This window comes from Bos indicus x Bos taurus, chromosome 12 (assembly GCF_003369695.1).
Source record: "Bos indicus x Bos taurus breed Angus x Brahman F1 hybrid chromosome 12, Bos_hybrid_MaternalHap_v2.0, whole genome shotgun sequence".
Taxonomy (NCBI): Eukaryota; Metazoa; Chordata; class Mammalia; order Artiodactyla; family Bovidae; genus Bos; species Bos indicus x Bos taurus.
In genome coordinates this window covers 78,333,336-78,355,517 of record NC_040087.1, presented here as the reverse complement: position 1 = coordinate 78,355,517, position 22,182 = coordinate 78,333,336, and the positions used below count along the sequence as shown (strand labels likewise).

The window sequence follows — 22,182 nt, the reverse complement described above, 5'->3', positions numbered from 1 at the left end:
ATCGTGCGCCCCCTTTCCAAAAGGCTCCAGCCGGGACACTTGCAGTACGTTACATAAGAAATGCAAATGCAGGTGATTCGGGGGAGTCGGGTCCCCGGGGCTCACTTCCCGGGATCTCAGTCTGAGGCGTTTGGGGGCGGCCGCGGACCTGTGGGCGAGCCGCCCTGGGGAGGCCATGCCGGAGGACTGCGTGGTGGTGGCGGCGGCGCGCGGGCGCGGCGGGTCCGAGAGCGCGAGCGCTGAAGGCGGTGGGGCGGGGGGAGCGCGGTGTCCCCCGGTTCGGCCCAGGTCGGGGAGGGACCCGGGGGCGGGAGGCCGGTGTTTGTGTCTGGGGGCCGTGTTGGGGGGCGGGGGCGGGGCCCTGGCCGTCCTGCCGCGGCAGCCCGGGGCGCCCGGGGCTCCTGACGCCGGCACTGCGGTGTAGTAGATCATGGCTTCCCGCGGGTACCCTGACACTGCGAGCTCCGCCGGGGGCGCGCTGGCTCCCGGAGCCCCGCCGGCCGGGCGGCAAGTGGAGGCCGCCTCCCTGCCTCCGGTGCTGGCTGATGCAGCGTAGCTGGGCGGCGCGAGAAGAGGGGGAGGGGGAGGAGGGGGAGGAGGGAGTAGAAGGGGAGGAGGGGGGAGGAGGGGGGAGGAGGGGTGGGGAGGGGGGAGGAGGGGTGGGGAGGGGGGAGGAGGGGTGGGGAGGGGGGAGGAAGGCTGGGTGGGCGAGGATGGAGGGGTGGATGCGGAGGCTGGGTCCCCCTTGTTGCCCTCTGTGCTGCCGGTCCAGAGGGCAGGTGCTCGGATGCGGGGAGGACGCCTGGCAGTTGCCTTCTGCCGGGACCTTTGGGTGGCAGTTGAGAGAAGCTCTGGGCGGCGGGGTGCTGCAGTGGCTCCCTGCCTCCGACCTGGAGTTCTCAGCTCCCTGCTCTGTTTAGCTTGACCGGCTTTCTCTCCGTCCCCCTCTCCTCTTTCTCCACCACCCGCTCCATGCCCTGTCCTTCCACCCTCCTCTCTCTTAACTCCTCAGTATTTAGCAACTCTGAGATGGTACCACCATCCTGAGCATCACCCAAGGAGAAAGCAGTGTGGTCACCTCCCCAGCCGCATTTCCAATTGGGCGTTGAGCTGTGGGTACCCCGACCAAGCCGGCATCAGGCCCAACACTTGCTGATGGCCTGGTCATACCCAAATCTGCAACACTACCCTCTCCCAAGTTCACGCCAAGACCCTTGAGGCAAGGGTTACTCCCTCACACAGTCAAATCAGTGGTCTGTAAACCCTTGTGTCCAGTGAAAAGATTTATCTCCCTCTGAGAAAGGAATACTGTAAAAGCATTTCTTTGGACTTGGCCGTTTGTTATAGAGATCTAGAATCTGTCTCTCCATAGTGCTGAGAGTGGGCAGTAATTCAGCAGGGAACAGTAAGTTTCCTTACTGCCTTTTATAAATTTTTATTTTATTTTTTTGGTAAACAGTTTTACTGGAAACACTAATTTTCACCCATACACGATTCAAGATCTTTTCATTACACCTCTCCCACCCCACCCACTTTCATCTCTCTGGAATAAAGTAGATTTTTTTTTTTTCTTTGCTTCAGAGGCGTTTTGGAAGGTGTCAAATAAAAGATGTTATTTTTAGAGCAATTTATTTTGCAGCTTATGAATGCTAAAGTACTTGGGTATGAGTTGATGGGTTAACTCCAACTGCGTCTAACAATGCCTCAACTACTTGAATAGGATAGTTTAAGTCTTAGAATGTCAGGGGTGAGAGCGCCAACCTGGGAGTTGCAGCATTTTGTAAATCGTTTTAAAAATGGGACTTTGATGTGTCACTCTATTTGTCTACCTTCTAAAGTTTTGCCTTCCTAGATGGAATCAAACCCTTGCCTAGCCATTCACTTTCATGATGGTAGCTGGTAAATTCTCTTTTCCTTCTGCTATTAACACGAGGCCTAAAATGGTTCTGATCCCAAGATAGCAGTATAACTAAGAAGTTAATTGGGTAATTAAAATAAAACAAAGACTAAAACCTTCTTAACTGTTAAAAACCAAAAAGAACAGATTGACTACTACCTATTATATTATCTTACATCTCAAATGAGGACAATTAACTGGTTTCAAACTAAGAAGCTTAGCAGAATACCTCCAAGTACCAGTACTAGGATCACGAATTTGCTGTCAAGACTTGTTATTAGAGGAATCTTTTTCTTTCTAATTTTTCCAAGTTATAAAGTAATTTACTGCTTATTCCCAGTGCTTTATCAACAAGTACAGAGTTTGCTCTGGGGTTCCTGAGAGAAATGTCAGAGTACTGCTATATAACCAGGTTGGTGTGGAAATAAGCAAATAATAGAGTCATAGACTTAAGGGCGTTTTATTCACCTACCCAAAAGTCACTGACTAGTGTTTAAATAAGAAGTGATAATTAAATAGGTTTTTACTGGTGGTTGTTTTTTATATAAAACTTAAATGGAGGAGAGCATGAAGAATGCATTTGTACAATATATGCTCTTTAAATTAAATTGCAATAGCTTGGATATTGGATAGGAAGTAAATTTACTGTCTACATAAAGACGTCCAATATCTCACAATATAGCTATTATCAGACACACACAGTCACACACACGTGGGTGTGCATGCCTCTGCTTAAATGTCCTACTTTCTCCTATTTTCCTAGGAGAGGAATAGCTATATGTTTAGAATAGATGTTACCTGCTTCAACTTTCACTGCATGAGTCATGCAAAGTGACTGTATTTTAGGCAGATCATTAAGTAGGGAATACTGAGTCCAAGGCACTTTTTTTGCCTGGAGGAGGGCTTGATCTGTTTGTTTAAACTCGTACTGATAGTTTGGACTGACCAATGTGTATCCCAGGCCAGTTTGGGAAATAATCTAGGTCACTAAACTTTGACCGATGGCTGCTAAGGAAATCAATACAGTTGGAAAAAAGAAGTCCACAATAAAGAGAAATAGGAAGGTCATGTCATGGATGTCTATTCAGATACATACTGTCCACCAGGCAAAGGAAGCCACAGATGTGCAAATATAGTAAATCCCCTACCTACGGATGACTTCCAAGAATTTGTTCGTAAGTCCAATTTGTTCGTAAGTCTGACAAAGTTAGCCTAGGTACTCAAGAACACAATCAGCTATATAGTATTGTCTGTAATAGGTTTATAGTACTTTTCACAGAAATAATACATAAAAAACAAAGTACAGTACAACAGCTGGCACACAGGAGCTGGCATTGCGTGAATGAACAGGTAAGAAGAGTTACTCATATGAGAAGGGAGAGGAGGCGGGAGATGCTAGAGCTGAAGGATTTTCAGCCATAGGAGACAGAGTGTGCAGTGAGCACATGTGCTCAGTTGCTGAGTCGTTTCCAACTCTTTGAGACCCCAGAGAGGAAACAGAGGGCGAGCTGCAACTGCACAGACAGGTTCTGGTTCCTTGCTGGATTCAATTCTGCCAACCCTCTTAGAAAAATGATCCAGTGATGTCTGGGTACAACCTGGGCTTGAAATAAAGATACTGTACTATTGTACTCTGTACAGTACTGTATAGTTAAGTACACAAAACGCAAACAATTGTAGAGGGTGCGTGCACATGACTATCTCCACCAGACACACGAACAAACATGACTGGACATGGGAATGCATCTTAGAAAGTTTGCAACATGAAGGGTCATATACAGGGGACTTATGTATAGCTACTCCCACACACAAATTTCCATGGCTTGGTGGATTTTGGAAAGCACAGATTTTAAGAAAAATTTGTAACTAGAGGTAATTTTATCAGGGGCCAGTGCTAGCAGCAAGGAGGGTATGAAGCGGGTGCCCTAGATTTAGTTCTGCAAAGCGCATTTAGAAAATTGACAAACTCGTGGCCTTGAGTTTCCTCTTCAAACCTCACTCTCTCTGCTGTGTAACTTTGAGATGAAACAAGCAGGGCTTGGTAGAAGTCATTGTCACTTTCTATTTCCTCCTTTTTAAGGGTGTCTTCCAGCTTTGCTTTTGCCATTTACTAAGCTGTTTTAGGTGCCAAAAACATCTGGTGTGCCACTGTTACTCATGTAAATATATGCTAGTCTTTTAAAGCTAATTGCTTTACATCTGGGGAGGTCATGCCTTTGGGAAGTGAGAAAATAAGAAGAGGGAGAAGAAAAAAAGAGTGAGCATTTTTCACTTCTTCTCCTGCACCTGCCGACTCATCCTAGGTTCCCGTAGAGCTGGGTGAGCCACTAATGGGCCATAACCTCTGCATTTCTAAACACAGAGCAGATATAGTATGGAGACAGCAGATTCGGACTGCATGGCTGGAACACCAAACAGATGTCAGGCCCTTCTCCTTCTCATATGCTTGCCTTCAGAGTGGGATTCCATGGATTGGGTTGCCCAAAAATTTCATTTGGGTTTTTTTTTTGGTAGGATCTTATGGAAAAACTTCAAACTTTTTGGCCAACCCAATAACACCAGTTGACCTTGGGCTCCATCCAGGAAGCTTTAGTTACTGAAGTAGCAAAATGAGTTTTGCAGGCAGTGGCACTTCATGAACCAACGATTCAATGTTTGTTAGGCTTCCAAGTATTGACTTGTTGGGAGTGTTGTGTTTTTGCATTATGTTTGCTTTAATTTCTATCCAAGTTAACAAGTGTGAAACCAAACGCATGATCATCTGAACTTGGTTTTAACAATGGAGCTCACTTTAGCTGTACCTATATCCAGCCTGTTCTCAACACAGGCAGCATCCATAACTAAGCACGTTCCCTCAAACGATGCACTGCTCTCAGAAGGTGTGAAAGCTGATTCTATATTTCACATTTCCCACGCGGAACCACTCCTTTAAAAACGTTCAAACCCAGTCTTCCATATTTTAGCAACACAAACATTGAGGACTTTTGTGAAGCATTTTTATAAATGTGGTAACAAGGACAATCACTGAAGTTTTTGCTCCTTTGTACATTCTGGCATCATAACTCACTCAATTGACTCATAAGCTTTCTTTAAATATGTAGATGTCTCAAAATGGAAGCATTTATTCAAAATAGTTCCTTATGCCTTAAGGGGAAACAGTCGGGATGTTTAAACAGTATATTTGAAGCTCTTCTATTAAGTTTTAAATGAGACATTGCATTGTCTCTATATTCTTAAAACCTTTGAGCCCAACTTAGTACTACCTACGGGAGGGACAGTGGGTCAGGGAAATACCTACTGACATGTCTAGCTGCCTAATGCCATAGTCTGTGCTGTGTTTCTTGGGGTTTTAGATTGTGTACCATGTGCTATATTTAGTTATAAGAGTTGAACCTGAGGACAGAAAGGCAGGGAATTGCAAGATTTCTCAGTTCCTTTGTGTGCCTCCAGAAAGGCACTTTTCTGCTGTTCTGCTTTTGAAGACCAGGTATGTCTTGATGTTTTCCCTGTATAGTTCTGTAGTTGGTACAAACTCATTTTTTTTTTTTTTCTTTTTTCGCTTTGGCCAGAAGTAAAAGGAAGAATGATGAAGGGTAGAGAAGTTTAACGGAGGAATTCTTAGGGTCTTCCTAAACATGAAAGCAAAAAGGAGGTATGCTGCAGACAAGTTTTACAGGGAACCTTTAAGTTTTTATCTAACCTACTAACACCATCTAAGAAAGTCACCTAACAACTGTCAAGCACTACTGCCTTTATCATTGTTCCCTGACAAAAACTCGTTGTGACAGATCACAGGTTTTCAATACATTTTAAATGAATAGTGAAAAACAGGGTTCCTTGAGAAAGTGAACTGTGGGACTGTAACTGCCAGTATCATACAATTTACTTGGTTAAGTTCACTTGATGCTTACTTCTTTCCAAAAGTGCCAACCAAGAATTTGGCCTCTAAATGATAAAACAAGGAAGGAAAAAGCTGTTAGTGGCTTTCTGACCCTTCATCCCAGGGCATCCTGAAACATGGTTTGCAATATTCCCCGGGGCCCACATTTTCTCATGCCCTTATGCTAAATCTCAAAACTTCAGACCTTCCTTAAACACATAAGCCCAAGAGCTAAGTCCTGAACATTCACTGGAAGGACTGATGCTGAAGCTGAAACTCCAATACTTTGGCCATTTGATGCGAAGAACTGACTCTTTGGAAAAGATCCCGATGCTGGGAAAGATTGAGGGCAGGAGGAGATGGGGACGACAGAGGATGGATGGTTGGATGGCATCACGGACTCAATGGACATGAGTGTGAGTAGACACCGGGAGCTGGTGATGGACAGGGAGGCCTGGCATGCTGCAGTCCATGGGGTCGCAAAGAGTTGGACACGAACTGAACTGAGCGACTGAACTGAATTGACGGGCATACACCGGTTCTGACCCGCTCAGCCTTTAAATAACAAGTGTTAGGGCACCCTTTGGTTCCCTCTGTAGAAGCCCGCTTCATTTTCTTTTCTAAGCTTTAATATGCTCCTTAAAGAGCAAAGCATTCGGCAAAACAGTTGAGTGAATTTGAATCCTCTTTTTCATTTCCGAGGTTCCTCTGAAGACGGCACTCTCCCATGCGGCACGTTTTTGTTCTTGAGGGGACAGTCCCTAAACCAGCAGCCTCGAGTTTCACTTGCTGGGAAAGGAGGCGCCCCTACCCGGTTCGCTCTTTCCCGTTTTTTAAGCCGTCATCTGCAAACTCCTGTTTTCCCCACAACCACACTCAGCTACTCGGCTTCCGCCCCCCGGAGCCACCATCAAAGGCACGACTGGGCCGAGCTCCCGCCTCCAGAGCAGCGAGTGGACCCCAAGAGTTCTCTGCCACCGCCAACCCGGCCACCTCAGCCTCCAGGAGACGAGCCCCTTGGGTATCTGGCCGGACCGGGGTCGGAGTCGGCCTCATGGAACCCTGGAGAGAGTGGAGGGGCAGGCAGGCGACGCGTGGCCTTAGTCCACCACGACCCGCGGGCAGCCAGAGCCCTGGGGGCCGGCCACAGCGCGCGCGCTTCCTCAGAGCGCCCAGGGCTCGGCTACGCAATGCGGTGGAAGCGGCCCGTCCGAGCCGCCGTACCGCGAGACGTTTCCGTTGCCACAGAGATGACCTCCGACCCTGGGGCGTCTCTGGGGGGAGGAGGGCTTGGCGGCCGGCGCAGCCGTTGCTATGGAAACCACGTGGCCGGAAGCGGCGGTGTGGGCGATACTGGACGCGCGTGCCAGACCGGCAGCCTGACGCCGGCGCGTGTCTTTGCGGGATACCCCAGGATCGGCTACCACGCGCGCGTCCCCGTGCGCCCCCGGAGCCGGAGGACGGCGAGGGAGTGTGGTCCCGGCGCACAGGTGGCCGCCTTCACCCGAGGCGCCCGGGCGTTCAGAGGAAAAAGGGCTGGGAGGCAGGAAGGAGCTAACTTGCTGGCTGAGGCGCCCAAGTTCAGGAGTGGGAGAGGATGAGCCCAGTCCCCACTCGACATGGGCAGACCCGCTGGCTCCCTTAGTTCTCCCGTCCTCAGTCTCCTCACCTGCAGTGTATGCTGTTGTTGAGTCGCTCAGTCGGGTCAACTCTTTGCAGCCCCATGGACTGCAGCACATCAGGCTTCCCTGTCCTTCCTTCACCATCTCCCAGACTTTACTGAAACTCTTGTCCATTAAGTCCGTGAGGCCATCCAGCCATCTCATCCTCTGTCACGCCCCAACCTCCTCCTGCCTCTAATCTTTCCCAGCATCAGGATCTTTTACAGTGAGTTGGCTCTTTGCATCAGGTGGCCAAAGGATTGGCGCTTCAGGGTCAGTGCTTTCAATGAATATCCAATGAATATTGTCCCTGCAATCCTTGGGCACTGATTAAAATAGTCTCAAGTCAGTTGCAGTTCTCACATGCCAAGCCTCTTGTCATTTTTCCACCCAATCCGGATTCTGAATGAACTTTATCCTCTTCCTCCTGTCTCTCCTGGTCTATGTTGAGTATATTTTAAGTTGTAGTTTAAATTTGAGATCAGAGATGGAAGGTCACCTTCAGGCTCATGATTGACCTTTTAGAGGTGTGGCGGCTCCCTCATGTTGGAAGAGCCGGTTTTGAGTTGTAGAGATAGCGCGTCTCCCAGCTTTGATATTTGGAAGAAGAAAAGCTTTGTACTTCACTGGTGACACCACCAAGAGCTCTTTTTGCATCTTACAGACTTGTGTGGTTGGTGCTCAAACAGACGGCATTCCTTTATATCTATTGTATTCCCCAGATGTCTTTTCCTTCAGTCTCAACATTTTTTGGAGAGGACTCGGCCTACGTTGTCTTGTTTTTCCTTCTGTTATTCTGAACTATTGGGAAAAATCTCAAGCATTTTCAAATCTTAAAACACACACACACACACACACACACACACACACACACAAAACTTCACTGTAAATTTAAAAGTTGAATAAGACTATTTTGAGGGTATGATAAGGCAGGCTCCCCGCTTTATAAAAGAACGCTAGACCCAAATTATGTTTCTGGCAGATGGAGTAGGTTAAGGTTCCCTGCTCAGATGGCTTTACACTTTTAAAAGACATTTGTTGGCCTAGTTTCCAGTCTTTTAACCTTTTTTCTCCCATCTTATGATAATATCCTCCTTGAAGTTTGCTTTTCAAAGAACTGGTCATCAGTTCCTCAAGAAAACTGGGTAGACTATTTATATCTCAAGACACAGGGAAAGAATGTAAGATCCTTCAAGAAGGACTTTTGTTTCCTAAATCCAGGATTTTGTAATACCTACCAGTGTAGGGGAGATGTGGGGATAGCTAAAACGGATAGGTGGACTTTGAATTGCTTCATGGGCTGCATTTCTGTTCTTTTAAGAACTCAGTTTCTGAAACAAGGAATAGTTTTGAATTCCTCAAAGAATTGTGTTACAACTTTTATGACATCAAAGAGCTGATCACTCATTGGACTACGTTATCTTCTGTTTGCTGCTTTGGAGCCGGGAGAAGCTCTTCAACTAACATGGAAATAAAAAGATTTCTGTGTACTAGACTTAGAGCTGTCTGTTTCAGAAGATCTTTCTTTCCTTCTGAGTTCATAGTTTCACTTAGCTTAGGGGTAGTGGTAGTAGTAGCAGTAGTGTGTGTGTGTGCATGCGCACATGCGCGTGCAAGCCCATGTTTGGTTATGTCTGACTCTTTGCGACTCCATGGACCGTAGCCCACCTGCCAGGCTTCTCTGTCCATGGAATTTTCCAGGCACAAATACTGGAGTGGGTTGCCATTTCCTCCTCCAAGTGATCTTCTGGACCCAGGGATCAAATCCACGTCTCCTGAGTCTCCTTCATTGGCAGGCAGATTCTTTACCCTTGAGCCACCTGGGAAGCCTAACTTGGGGGAGGAGTCCTTGAAAAAGTTCTTATCAGGCTCTGAATGTCAGATTTCAGTCTGGCCCACTTCTCACTGTAGAGCTATTTTAAATAAAAAAAAAGATTTTTTCTAATATCTTGTCAGGTTTCAGTTGAGACAAATGGTAAATATTCCTGGCAGTAATGAAAAACTTGTTGGATTCTAAGAAGTGTCCCCAAAGAATGTGCAAAAGGTCCCACCCTCCCAAGATCCGGAGCCACATCCAAAGACAGCCAAAGAAAGCCTCGGTCATCAGGACATTAACTGAAGTGGAGTTAATGGAGTTGCACCTGGAGTGGAGTTGCACATGGAGTGCAACCTACATTTCTGTCCGACCATGTTTTGAGGACCCTCAGTCTGATGGTTCCCAGGCTGAGTTCTCGGAACCTGAAATGAGACAAACAAGAAGCCAATAGCTGTTGCTGGAAGAGAAGGGATCAATAACCAGTGGGGCTTGGAGAGGAAGAAACTGTGAGATTTTCTCTTCCTTTCTCAACCGGGCACTGAGATCCAGGAGAACTGAGTGTGGTAAGAATTCTTCGGCAGTCTTACCAGTTTTGTCAGGCTCCAGAACAAGTGGGGTTTAAAGCAGAGTGTAAGTCTGGTATCTATGAATTTGTCGAGGTTGTTCATTAATTTTAACTTGAGTTTCCCACAGGCTGCTCAAGGGAATAACTAGTATCGGTTTACTGGTTTCCTGGAGAAGCCCTTGGAGTCCTGTTAGTTCCGAGAGGGGCCCATTTGGGGGCCATCTTTCAAGGGTATGTGTGGGGGCATGTGTAAGGTCACTAATTTGTTTTGTTTATGGTTTTGTCGTTTCTTCAGAGTGGAGAGGCAATTCAGATAGAGGATGGGTAGACGGTGAGGACTGACGTGGAGGATAGAGGGGAGTAAAGGGTCTTACAGTCTTCTGTTTTACGTACCTCTTGTGTCCTTAGATTTTCATTAGCCATTTTCAGTGAATCTTTCAACTAAGCTATTTTGGACTCTTGACAATTTTGGAAATACTGTGGAAAAATCTTTGTGTGGAGCTGGGTTGAAGGTAAGAACTGCCAGAGAGGAAGCGGGGAAGTCGAAAATAAGGCAGACACAGGGGCTGGAGAGGAAGTGGAGTCCATGTAATCTCCGTGGCCAGTTTGAATTTGGGAAGGGACAAGAGGGAGGCATCTAGGATGTTCTGACCAAGGTTTAAATGGTTTGGACGATTCCTTTTGATTCTGAGCTACTGACCATTTGCCAATAAAACACCCCTGTCTCCTTGAAACACAGAGCAAAACTTGCCTCTCTCCAGACTGTTTACATTCAAGAGGCTGTGGTAACTTTCAATGGCAAGTAGGAAACTTTGACAAGTTTTCCCATCTAGATCATAGTTTGAATGGGCAGTTCTTGGGAGAGTTGCTCTGGGTTAAAGAGTTCATTTTCTTGACTCCAAAGTCCATAGGGATGAAAAAATAATGCCTTACAATAAAGATAAGTCAAAGGTTTTTTTTGTTTTTGTTTTTTCAAAGATGTTATACAGTTCTTTGTTGATAGTTGATGCTTTTGTGCACAATACTTTGTTCCATTTGGGGAGTCAAATAATAGTTAAAAGCCAATTTCCCAGATTATTCAGGTCTGGCAAGAAAAAGGAAGTGTGAACTTCACTGAATATACATACATAGGTTTGTGCACCTGCATCTTGGATAGAAATGTAGTTGTAATTAAAATGTCTGTTTTTGCCCCATAACATAATTGTGTTGTCTGCACAATTAGAGTGGATCAGTGAAGTGTGTGGTAGCCTCTACTGAAATGCTGCTTCTTTCTTAGATAAAGTGTAGTTTGAGAGGGATTGTAATCTCTGATTTTCCCACTTCCTGTGTGGAGCACATGACAGACTTTAAAAAAAGAAGATGTGAGTGGATTTTTTACCAGCTGGGCCATCAGGGCAGCTCCGAAAATAAGAAGGCTCTAAGGCTAAAACAGTTGTAGGGTTTTTGTTTTTTTCTTAAATAGCCACTTATTTGAAAGTCTGAAACTCATCTTTCTTGGTTGTGTTTCTGTTGTAATCCAGGTGTTACCATTTGAAAGCAAAGAAAGGGCTTTGTTTGCCTGGAGGCCTGAGTCACTTTCTAAATTAAACAGGCAGTAGTTACCAATGGCTCTGCCTCAACATTTTCCTGGGGGAGGGGGCAGCTTGAAAACAGTTGACCCAGTCTGCTCTTTCCTCCTTTATTATCCAATGACTTGTTTCCTAGAAATTCACTTTTTCCATCATCTTAATTAGCTTTTCTTTTACATTTAAACTTCCCACCCAAATGCCAGTTAAGTGGCGCAAAATCCCTCATATATCAGACATGTAATAATAAATATAAAATATTGGAAATACTTCTTAATAGAATGGCTTCTAAATGTTAGAAATACCTTCATGATATAGCAACACATTAAAAAATAAATTTTAAAACAGAAATTTGTGGGATCATGATTGTTTACTTATTTTACCTTTCCTAATTATACTTCTTTTAAATTTTTATTTTTTATATTTGTTGATGCTGTTTATCATTTTTTAGTTGGAATTATATTTCCTTTAAAGGTCTTGGGAATGATCTTAAACCACACCGTGCATAGGGGTTTCTGGCCCCCCATGGCGCATGGCCCTTTTCCTGGAAAGGTGCTGAACGTGCTCTCCTCTGCAGAGCAGGAGCCCGGGCCGCTCTGTCCCCGTCGCTTCAGTAAACTGCTTTTCCATCACCAAGGATCCCGCCCGTTCTCCCAGTATTTGTACCCGCATACCCGAGATTTTGTCCTCACATCTTTCTTTCCTTTACTTGTGTCTTTCAAAAGGTTCGTCGTCAATTTAACTCTTCAGGCAAGGTTGGGATTAGTATATTATACAACTGGCTTTTCAACTTTGACGTATATTACCATAAGGGGGAAAAAGGGCAAAAAATATCAACAGTACAGTTGTCAGACAGTAAATGAGACACATCAGTCTGAACTTGAGATATTTTTCCAAAGTAGCACTTGTTTGACTATAATGTTTTTCTTTCTGGGCTTCAAATAACATGTTAGAAAAAACTGTGATGTGTATCTGTGGCTTTAATGGATTATATACTTAAACAATTTGGGAGTATTATTATTATCAATATAATTATTACACCTAATATTTCCAATAATGATAGTCTATACTTACTAGATTTTTAAAAAACATATTACTCTTTTATTTTAACTGATATATCCTGAATTACTCTGAATCCTGTATTAATATTTGTGCTCTCTGTAATAATAAAAATAATCTTTATAGGGTGCATTCTCTGTACTAGATATTTTATTTATATTACCTAATTTAGTCCTCAGAACCATAGGTAGGAACTTTTCTTATATTTATCTGATAAAGGGTGAAGATCAGGCATGAAGAGTTTAAGGAATTTATCTGATGCTACTCAGCTAGCTGGAGAAGGCAATGGCACTCCACTCCAGTACTCTTGCCTGGAAAATCCCATGGATGGAGGAGCCTGGTGGCCTGCAGTCCATGGGGTCGCTAAGAGTCGGACACGACTGAACGACTTCACTTTCACTTTTCACTTTCATGCATTGGAGAAGGAAACGGCAACCCACTCCAGTGTTCTTGCCTGGAGAATCCCAGGGACGGGGAGCCTGGTGGGCTGCCGTCTATGGGGTCGCACAGAGTCAGTCACAACTGAAGAGACGTAGCAGCAGCAGCAGCGCTCAGCTAGCAGTTGAAACACAAGCAGTCTTTCTCTAGAGGTGTCGTCTTAAATCCTTATATTGCAGCCACCGATTAAAGGCAGGTTCAAAGGGTATACATGAGAGTGGCTGGTATTGTCTCCGTGTCTCTGTGAATCATTCTATCTTGAAACTAAAGGGGAATGCAACATATTCAGTGTTTGGATATTTAGAATTTGTAGTGCTTTTTTTTTTTTAATTGAGCATAATTTACATACATTAAAATGCACAGCTCTTTACAGTAGAGTTTGATATCTTTGACTATTGTGTGTATTTTTGTGCCAACCACCCTACTGAAGATCTAGAGTGTTCTCATCACCCCAGAAACCTCATTCTCTATTCCCACCCATGCCTCCTGTGAGAGGCAGCCCGATCTACTCTCTCTGACTTTACCTTAGCCTAGAGCCTCAGATGGCTTCCCTCGGTGGTTCAGTGGGTAAAGAACCTGCCTGCCGATGCAGGAGATATAAGAGATAGGAGTTTGATCGCTGGATCGGGAAGATCCCCTGGAGAAGGAAATGGCAACCCACTCCAGTATTCTTGTCTGGAAAATTCTATGGACAGAGGAGCCTGGTGGGCTACAGTCCATGGGGTCCCAAAGACTCGGAAACGATTGAGTGGGCATGTGCGCACACACATACACACACACACACAGCCTCAGGTGATCAAATCCTGGAATCCTCGTGCCCTTGAGCCTGTGCTTTTCACTTGTTGACTTTGAGGTTTGCCTGTACCATCGCATGTGAGATGTATAGACCTCTCACTTGTTGACTTTGAGATTTGCCTGTACCATAGCATGTGAGATGTGTAGACCTCAATGTGGTAACTTCTGTTTTCTTTTGTGAACTAAAAACTCCTAACTGAACACACTCACTTTTGGCTAACATCCAGCAGTTGTCCGAAACTACAAAGGGTTCTCCAGCTAACTAACAAGCCGGTCCTCCCCTGTTACAGGGATGCTGGTTGAGGACAGAGGCTCCTGGGTCAGAGATGAAGGACTGGATTACTCAGGACACGGGCTTCCCAGCTGGCTCAGTGGCAAAGAATCTGCCTGTCAATGCAGGAGATGTGGGTTCCATCCCTGAGTCAGGAAGATCCCCTGGAGAAGGAAATGGCAACCCATTCCAGGAACCTTGCCTGGAAAGTCCCACGGACAGAGGAGACTGGTGGGCTACAGTCCATGGGGTCAAAGAGTCAGACATGGCTTACCAGCTAAACAACAGCAACAACTTAGGGTCAACAGGCTTCAGGTTCTTGTTTCCTGAGTCCTCATGTCTGCCAGGGGGCAGTGCTGAGTGGCCAAGGTGGGCATCTGCACACAGTGGGTTGGTGTTAGAGCTGAAGACCTCTGAGTTTAGGAAATCTGCCTTCTTTTAAGGAGCTTCTTGAAAAAATGCCCAGTTTTTGCCCATCAGGGAACCATGGTCTTTATTATCCTGAATGGAAAACAAATCCACCCTCTAACCTGGAAGCTAAGCACCAAAGAATTGATGCTTTTGAACTGTGGTGCGGGGGAAGTCTCTTGAGAGTCCCTTGGACTGCAAATAGATCACACCAGTCAATCCTAAAGCAAATCAACCCTGAATGTTCATTGGAAGGACTGGTGCTGAAGCTGAAGCTCCAATGCTTTAACAACCTGATGTGAAGAGTCAACTCATTGGAAAAGACCCTGATGATGGGAAAGATTGAGGACAGAAGGGGAGAGGGTGACAGAGGATGAGATGGTTGGATGGCATCACAGAGTCAGTGGACATGAGTTTGAGCAAACTCTGGGAGATAGTGAAGGACATAGAAGCCTGGCGTGCTGAGGTCCATAGGGTTGCAAAGAGTTGGGCATGACTGAGCGACTGAACAGCAGCAACCTGGAAGCAGTCTTTAGATGCCAAGGTCGCTCTGCAATGCAAACATCCTCCTGAAGACAGTCTAAAGCAGAAGCTCTTTTGCAGACAGGGCAGAAATCCCCTGGGTAAGTTGTCCTTTAAGTCTGTTTCCACACAGCAACCTTGTCTTTCCTCTCTGGTGTCTTCAGGGCTGTCGTTCTGAAGATGCACATAATGTAGAGAAACATCTTATTTGGAAATTATGGAAAAGATGATCCTGAGGTTTTGAGAAGACAGATACTATACAATCTATCTGGGTAAACCTGTCAGCATTTATTTATTTAATTTTGTAAAGTGACATTTGTTGCTGTAAAAAGTAATTTATGCCATTATTTATTTTGGATCCAAGAGACCTTTAGTTGCCTTGGAGCAGAAATTTTTTAGCATCTTACTGAGCTATAATTTATATACAAAAACCTTGAATGTTTAATGTGTATGATTTGATGAGTTTGGACATATGAATACACTTTGGTGCTCTCACCACAAAGATGAGATATTTATTACCTATCCATCACCTCCAAAATTTTCCTTGAGTCTCCATCTTCCTTTTGGCATTTATACAATAACTGTATGGGGTAAGTTCCATGTTAGTTACTGGGAGAGATTTAAAACACTCTGTAAAGATTTGGTCTTTGGCCCCAACGTACTGAAGCTCAACATATAGAGAACACTGGTAATGAGATATGAAAGGCCCACGGGAAGGCTGTAGGAGACCCATGGAAGGATGAGCCGGGAAGAAAGGGAAATCTCGTTGAGAAGTGTGACCTGAGCTGACTTTTAAATGCGTGTGTCTTTTGGCAGGAGAGATGAGTATATTCTTGGCAAGGGGAGTATAGTGTGAGTGCAAGTCAGAGGCTGAGCAAAAGGTTCATGTTTGGGGACTTTGGGTAATGTTAAGGGACTCTTTTTACTTTGGAGGATGAGAAGAATCATAATTCGGAGTCCAGAAGCCTGGCAGAGGAGCTAAACTGGATGTGGTAACAGTTAGTGAACTAGAGAATGTTTCTGGAATGGGAAGACTGAACAACTTGGTTTGTAGCACTTAAGGTCCATGGGGCAGCAGCGAACTTCCCAGCAAGATGATGTTTCCGGTGAAATATCACCAGACTGAAAATGTCACAGGCTATTGAGCTACAGGGAACTTTTCAGCAACGTGAGCCACAACTTCTTATACAAGAATCCTAATACATTACTCTGGCTATGCTTTGGAGTAACCCCTGATGACTGTTGCTTAGTGGAGAGATGCATTAAGGAAACAGTTTGCTAAAAGCACAAGTCTTGGAAACGTATTTTGCTTTTCTTCTCCTTTCTTTTATAAAATTTGAATTGTGTTTGGGGAGGGGGTGAATATCTATTTCTTGGTTATCTTAATGCTTCAGAATGTCACAAAATATATAAAATGATATTTTAAGGGTGATCCCTTGTTAAAACAAGAGCACAGATTTAGTTATTAATGACCATTTAAACTTTACAAATACATACCTAGTAATGCCTTATAATAAGCAATTTCAATTTCTTCGATTTAGAACTAGCATCCTTCTTAGAGATCCTAGGTTATAAGTTTATAAAATGGGTATTTACAGGGCCACAGCATAATTCATATAAGAAGGGGAAGGGGTTCATTTTAAAAAGGTGGTGATAACAGTTGTAGACACACTGTGGTAGGAGCAAATTGGCAGCAAAACCCTGAATTCTGTCATTTCAGTGGGAAGTGAGTGAGTAAATGATTAAACTTTTGTGGGTTTTTTTTTGGTGCCAATTAGGGTAAAGGCAGTAGACAACTGTACAATGCAAAAAAAAGGTCGGTCTGACTAGTGCAGAGTTAAGGAAAGGCTCTGAATGTTGTTGCATTAACATAGTCTTGAGTAAAAAAATAAACTGCCATATAAAGATGCCACAGTCCAGGCCATGTCCTAAGGACTGGCACAGTTACACTTGCACTTCCTCGCCCAGTGTCTTTGCTGCCCGCTATCATGTCTGTGAAAGCCTCGAGGGAAGGAAAGGAGGGTCATCAGCTCTTTTTGTGAATCGTAGTCTTGCTCTCTTACATTTATTGCCCAGAGCAGAAGCAGTTACCTCTGTGAATCTTAGTAACAGTTTTTGCTTGACTATGCTTTTCTTTCACTGTTACAGGTTTTGTTTTTTTTTTTCTTTCAACTTAAAAAAAAAATTTATTGAGCATCTGCTATGGGCCAGGGTCTGTGTTAGCTGCTGAGGATACAGGTAAGCAAATGCCTGTCTCCCAGAACTGACACGTCTGTGTGTGTGTTAGTCGCTCAGTTGTGTCTGAGTCTTCGCAACCCCATGGAATGTAGCCCTCCAGGCTCCTCTATCCATGGAACTCTCCAGGCAAGAATACTGGAGTGGGTGGCCATTTCCTTCTCCAGGGGATCTTCCTGACCCAGGGATCGAATCCAGGTCTCCTGCATTGCAGGTGCATTCTTTACCATCTGAGCCACCAGGGAAGCTCCCACTGTTACAGTTTTAACAGAAGATGGAACTTTGACCCTTTCTTTCTTGTATTCTATAAAATTTATAATTGGTAGAAATACTTTTAAATATTATTGTATGTTTTATGAGGAGCTCTTCTTTCTCTCTTCACTTTAGAATTACTAGAAAATTAAGGAAAATGATAGATGTTGGTACTGCTAACAAGTATGGCAAAACAGGTACAGAGTACTTAAAAAATTGCCTAAAAGTAATTTCAGGTAATATACATTATATTTATTTCCTAACTGTCATATTATTACATCTTGGTAAAATATCCATATTTTAAGTTGCTGAATAGTGAAATACTCTTTCAGCTAAATTTTGGTTTGGATTTTTCCAACTTGAGGGACAAATGCTAAGCATGTTAAATGTATTTATGGACTTGGAAGTATGTTAGACATGACTAAATTCTGGATGCTTGTGTGCTCACCTAATCTATAGACGGACGGAATCTTTCATCTAAGACAGCCACTGGGCAAGGGTTTGTGTTAACAGCAATTTGAAGGCAGAAATGAGTAGCTTGGAAGTGGGATCAATGCAAAAATAATGAATAAGTTACATATTTTGGGTTTTTAAACTTGTGATTTTGAAATTAAAAACCAGAATATTTTATACCCACACCAGTCCATTTCATGGCTTTCAAATAGTTTTTGTTGAGATCATTTTTACTTAAAATTAGATGCCAATTGAAATTAGATTGCCAAAAGAATCTTGAGAAGAACAGCAAAGGTGGAGGCAACATGCTCCCTGATTTCAAGCTCTATTACAAAGCTGTAGCAATTAAAACAGTGTGGTACTGGCATACATGCACACACATAGGTCAGTGGGACAGAATACAGAGCCGGGAAACGAACCCATGCCGTATGGTCAATTCATTTACATCAAAGGAGCCAAGAATAGACAATGGGGAAAGGACAGTCTCCTCAATAAATGGGAAAATTGGACAGGCACATGCAAAAGAATAAAGCTGGACCACTGTATTATATCATACACTAAAAATTAACTACAAATGGATTAAAGACTGGAATGTGAGACCTGAAACCTTTAAACTCTTAGAAGAAAACATAGACAGCAAGCTTCCTGACATAGGTCTCGGTGATGATTTTTTGAATCTGACATCAAAAGCAAAAGCAGTAAAAGCAAAAATAGACAAGTGTGAACACATCAAACTGAAAAGCTTCTGCTCAGCAATGTCTACTGAATGGAAGAAAATATTTGCAAATCATATATTCGATAAGGACTAATCCCCAAAGTATATAAAGAACTCATGCAACTCAATAACAAAACAAATGATCTGATTAAAAAATGAGCAGAGGATGTGAATATACCTATTCTCACGTCAAGACGTACAGATGGACAATAGGTATGTGAGAAGATACTCAAAGTCACTAATTGTCAGAGAAATGTAAATCAGAATTGCAATAAGGTTATCACCTCACACCTTTTATAATATCTGTTATCAAAAAGATAAGAAATAACAAGCAGTAGGGACGATGTGGAGAAAAGGGAGACCTTGAGCCCTGTCAGTGGGAATGTAAATTGGTGCAGTCACTCTGGAAATCAATGGAGGTTCCTCAGAAAATCTAAACTAGAACTACCATCTGATCCAGCACTTCCATTTCTGGGTATCTATCTGAAGAAAATGCTAACTAAAGACATTGCACCCTCATAATTATTGCAGCACTAGCCAAGATATGAAGCAGCCTAAATATCCATCAATAGTTGGATGGATAAGAAAGATGTGGTATGTGTATATATACATATATATATGGAGTGGGAGGAATGAGTGAATTCTTTTTTATTACTTAATAAAGTTAAAAGAATTCTCTTTTGCACTACCAAGTGCTCAAGCTACAGTAGTCAAAGAATCCATAGACCTTCAACTCATAGCTCAGCTGTCTCCATTTCGCATCTGGTTTCTTGATGTATTACCCACTACCATCCAGGACTACCTGCCTTTCTTCTTCATTCATGCCAACATCCACCTGCTGTTCTATTGCCCTGAAACTTCAGTCATTTTCCAGTTACTTGAACCAAAAGACATCCTACACACATAGGGTCCATGTGTGTAGGTTATCACCATCACCACCAAAATAAGGAAGTAATGGTAAATTAGAATGAGGAAATCTACCACTAATACGTCCTTATTTTAAAGGTCCTGGCTCAAACCCACTGCAGGCTCATGGGCCATGATGAGCACTAACAAACGATATGGTTCAACGTGTCTGCAATGGCATCTATGTCTGAACATCTACTTCGGAGCAGTGCTCTACCTACCTGACCACACCAACCAGTGTTAAGTTTACCTAGCACCATCCTTGTCACAGTTCAGCTGAGACATGAAGAAACAGATACAAGGCAAAGTCCTTCAGGGTGGCAGGTTCGTGGATCAAGAAATAGTCCTGGGTACACGTACAGATCCTATTGCTGTCTCTCCGGTCACAGCAGGGGCCTAGAAGGAAGTCTCTTCCTCTCTGTTAAGCACTGAGCCCCACGGGACCTACCAGGGAAACCTTTCTGCTGTGCTGGTTCCTCTTATCAAGTGATGTAAAACTTGGAAACTAGTCTCATTAAATGCCTTTAGAAGCAAGAAAAAAAGAGAGAAGTAAAATTAGATGCTTAGGTGTGCAGCTTAGGATGGATAGGTTTAACAGGACATTTTAAAGTGTGTTTACTTCCTGTATCAGGCTTATTAGGCAGGCACCTTGGCATTGGTAATTACGGATTAGTACAATCTAGCTATGGGCCAGTGCAGGAGACATGGGTTCGATCCCTGGATCGGGAAGATCCCCTGGAGAAGGAAAGGGCAACACACTCCAGTATTATTGTCTAGAAGATCCCATGGACAGGGGAACCTGGAGAGCTAGAGTCCACAGGGTTGCAAGAGTCAGACAGGACTTAGTGACCACCACCACAATCTAACTAGCACTTTAAACTTCTCTCAAATAAGTAGGTCACCTTGGTAATTTAGAAGTTCACTCTGTTACCTCCAAATATCTGGTATCTTAGTCTTCATACAGGGAGAGGAGAGGATTGGAAGGTCAGATACAGATGGAAGAGTTGCTGGGGATGGTCTGTCCTGGAGCTAAAGAAGCAATATTGACAGAGGTGATGGGGAAACAGTGGAAACAGTGTCTGACTTTATTTTTTTAGGCTCCAAAATCACTGCAGATGGTGACTGCAGCCATGAAATTAAAAGACGCTTACTCCTTGGAAGGAAAGTTATGACCAACCTAGATAGCATATTGAAAAGCAGAGCAATTACTTTGCCAACAAAGGTCTGTCTAGTCAAGGCTATGGTTTTTCCAGTAGTCATGTTTGGACGTGAGAGTTGGACTGTGAAGAAAGCTGAGCGTCGAAGAATTGGTGCTTTTGAAGTGTGCTGTTGGAGAAGACTCTTGAGAGTTCCTTGGACTGCAAGGAGATCCAACCAGTCCATCCTAAAGGAGATCAGTCCTGGGTGTTCATTGGAAGGATTGATGCTGAAGCTGAAACTCCAATACTTTGGCCACCTGATGTGAAGAGCTGACTCATTGGAAAAGACTCTGATGCTGGGAGGGATTGGGGGCAGGAGGAGAAGGGGACGACAGAGGATGAGATGGCTGGATGGCATCACTGAGTCGATGGACATGAGTTTGAGTGAACTCCGGGAGTTGGTGATGGACAGGGAGGCCTGGCGTGCTGTGATTCATGGGGTTGCAGAGTCAGACACAACTGAGCGACTGAACTGAACTGAACTGAACTGAAACTCTATCATAAACTCATGTATCTTCCTTCCCCTTTGCCCTTTGCTCTCTCATTTCTTTTTCCTTTTACCACTGCCACTTATGTCATGAGATTCTGCTTGTTGGACCAAATGAAGGATGGATTTGGAGTATTCTAAGTGGAATGGAGGAGTCCATAGCTGTCCTTAGGTAGTATTTCATGATAAATTTGGTACATGTTCAAGTTGAAAAATGCAGTGAAAGTAGCAATAACTGTAAAATAGGTTATGACTGGAAACTGGTTTATTGCTCCACAAAACCGACTGGCAATGCCCTTGGGGTCTTTGTGCATTTTTTTTTTTTTGTACTTTTAAGTTTATTTACTTGGCTATCATGGGCATGCTTATCTAATGCCTACCTTTACTGTAGTTTAGCTTATAAGCACTTAAAAAATTAATACCCTTGTAAAACTTACAAGGACTTTAAGGAAATTAATACCATTGTGAAAATAAAACAGACTATTCATAGGTATATGGAAAGAGCAATTTTTATATATTTATCTCTGATTAAAATAGTTCTCTGACTTATTGATGTTTATCTAAAATGTTCAAAGCACAGTCATTTCATTAATATACTGACAATAATAAAACTGTATTTATATTTACTTTGCCTACTTAGCTTTAATATTAATGCCATGAGGCTCAGAATTCACTGAGATATAAATTATACTTTTATTTAAACTTATTCCAATTCACTTCTTAAATATCTCAGTTCAGTTCAGTTGCTCAGTCGTGTCTGACTCTTTGCGACCCCATGGACTGCAGCATGCCAGGCCTCCTTATCTATCACCAACTCCTGGAGTTTACCCAAACTCATGTCCATCGAGTCAGTGATGCCATCCAATCATCTCATCCTCTGTCGTCCCCTTCTCCTCCTGCCCTCAATCTTTCCCAGCATCAGGGTCTTTTCCAATGAGTCAGCTCTTCACATCAGGTGGCCAAAGTATTGGAGTTTCAGCTTCAACGTCCGTCCTTCCAATGAATATCCACGATGATCTCCTTTAGGATGGACTGGTTGGATCTCTTTGCAGTCAAAG

General features: G+C 43.7%; 1 protein-coding gene across 1 annotated transcript in view; it reads left to right on the top strand.

The window, feature by feature from the left end:
- Nucleotides 1–22,182, top strand: part of FGF14 (fibroblast growth factor 14) — a 633,342-nt gene that overhangs the window by 1,770 nt on the left and 609,390 nt on the right. The window lies entirely within an intron of this gene.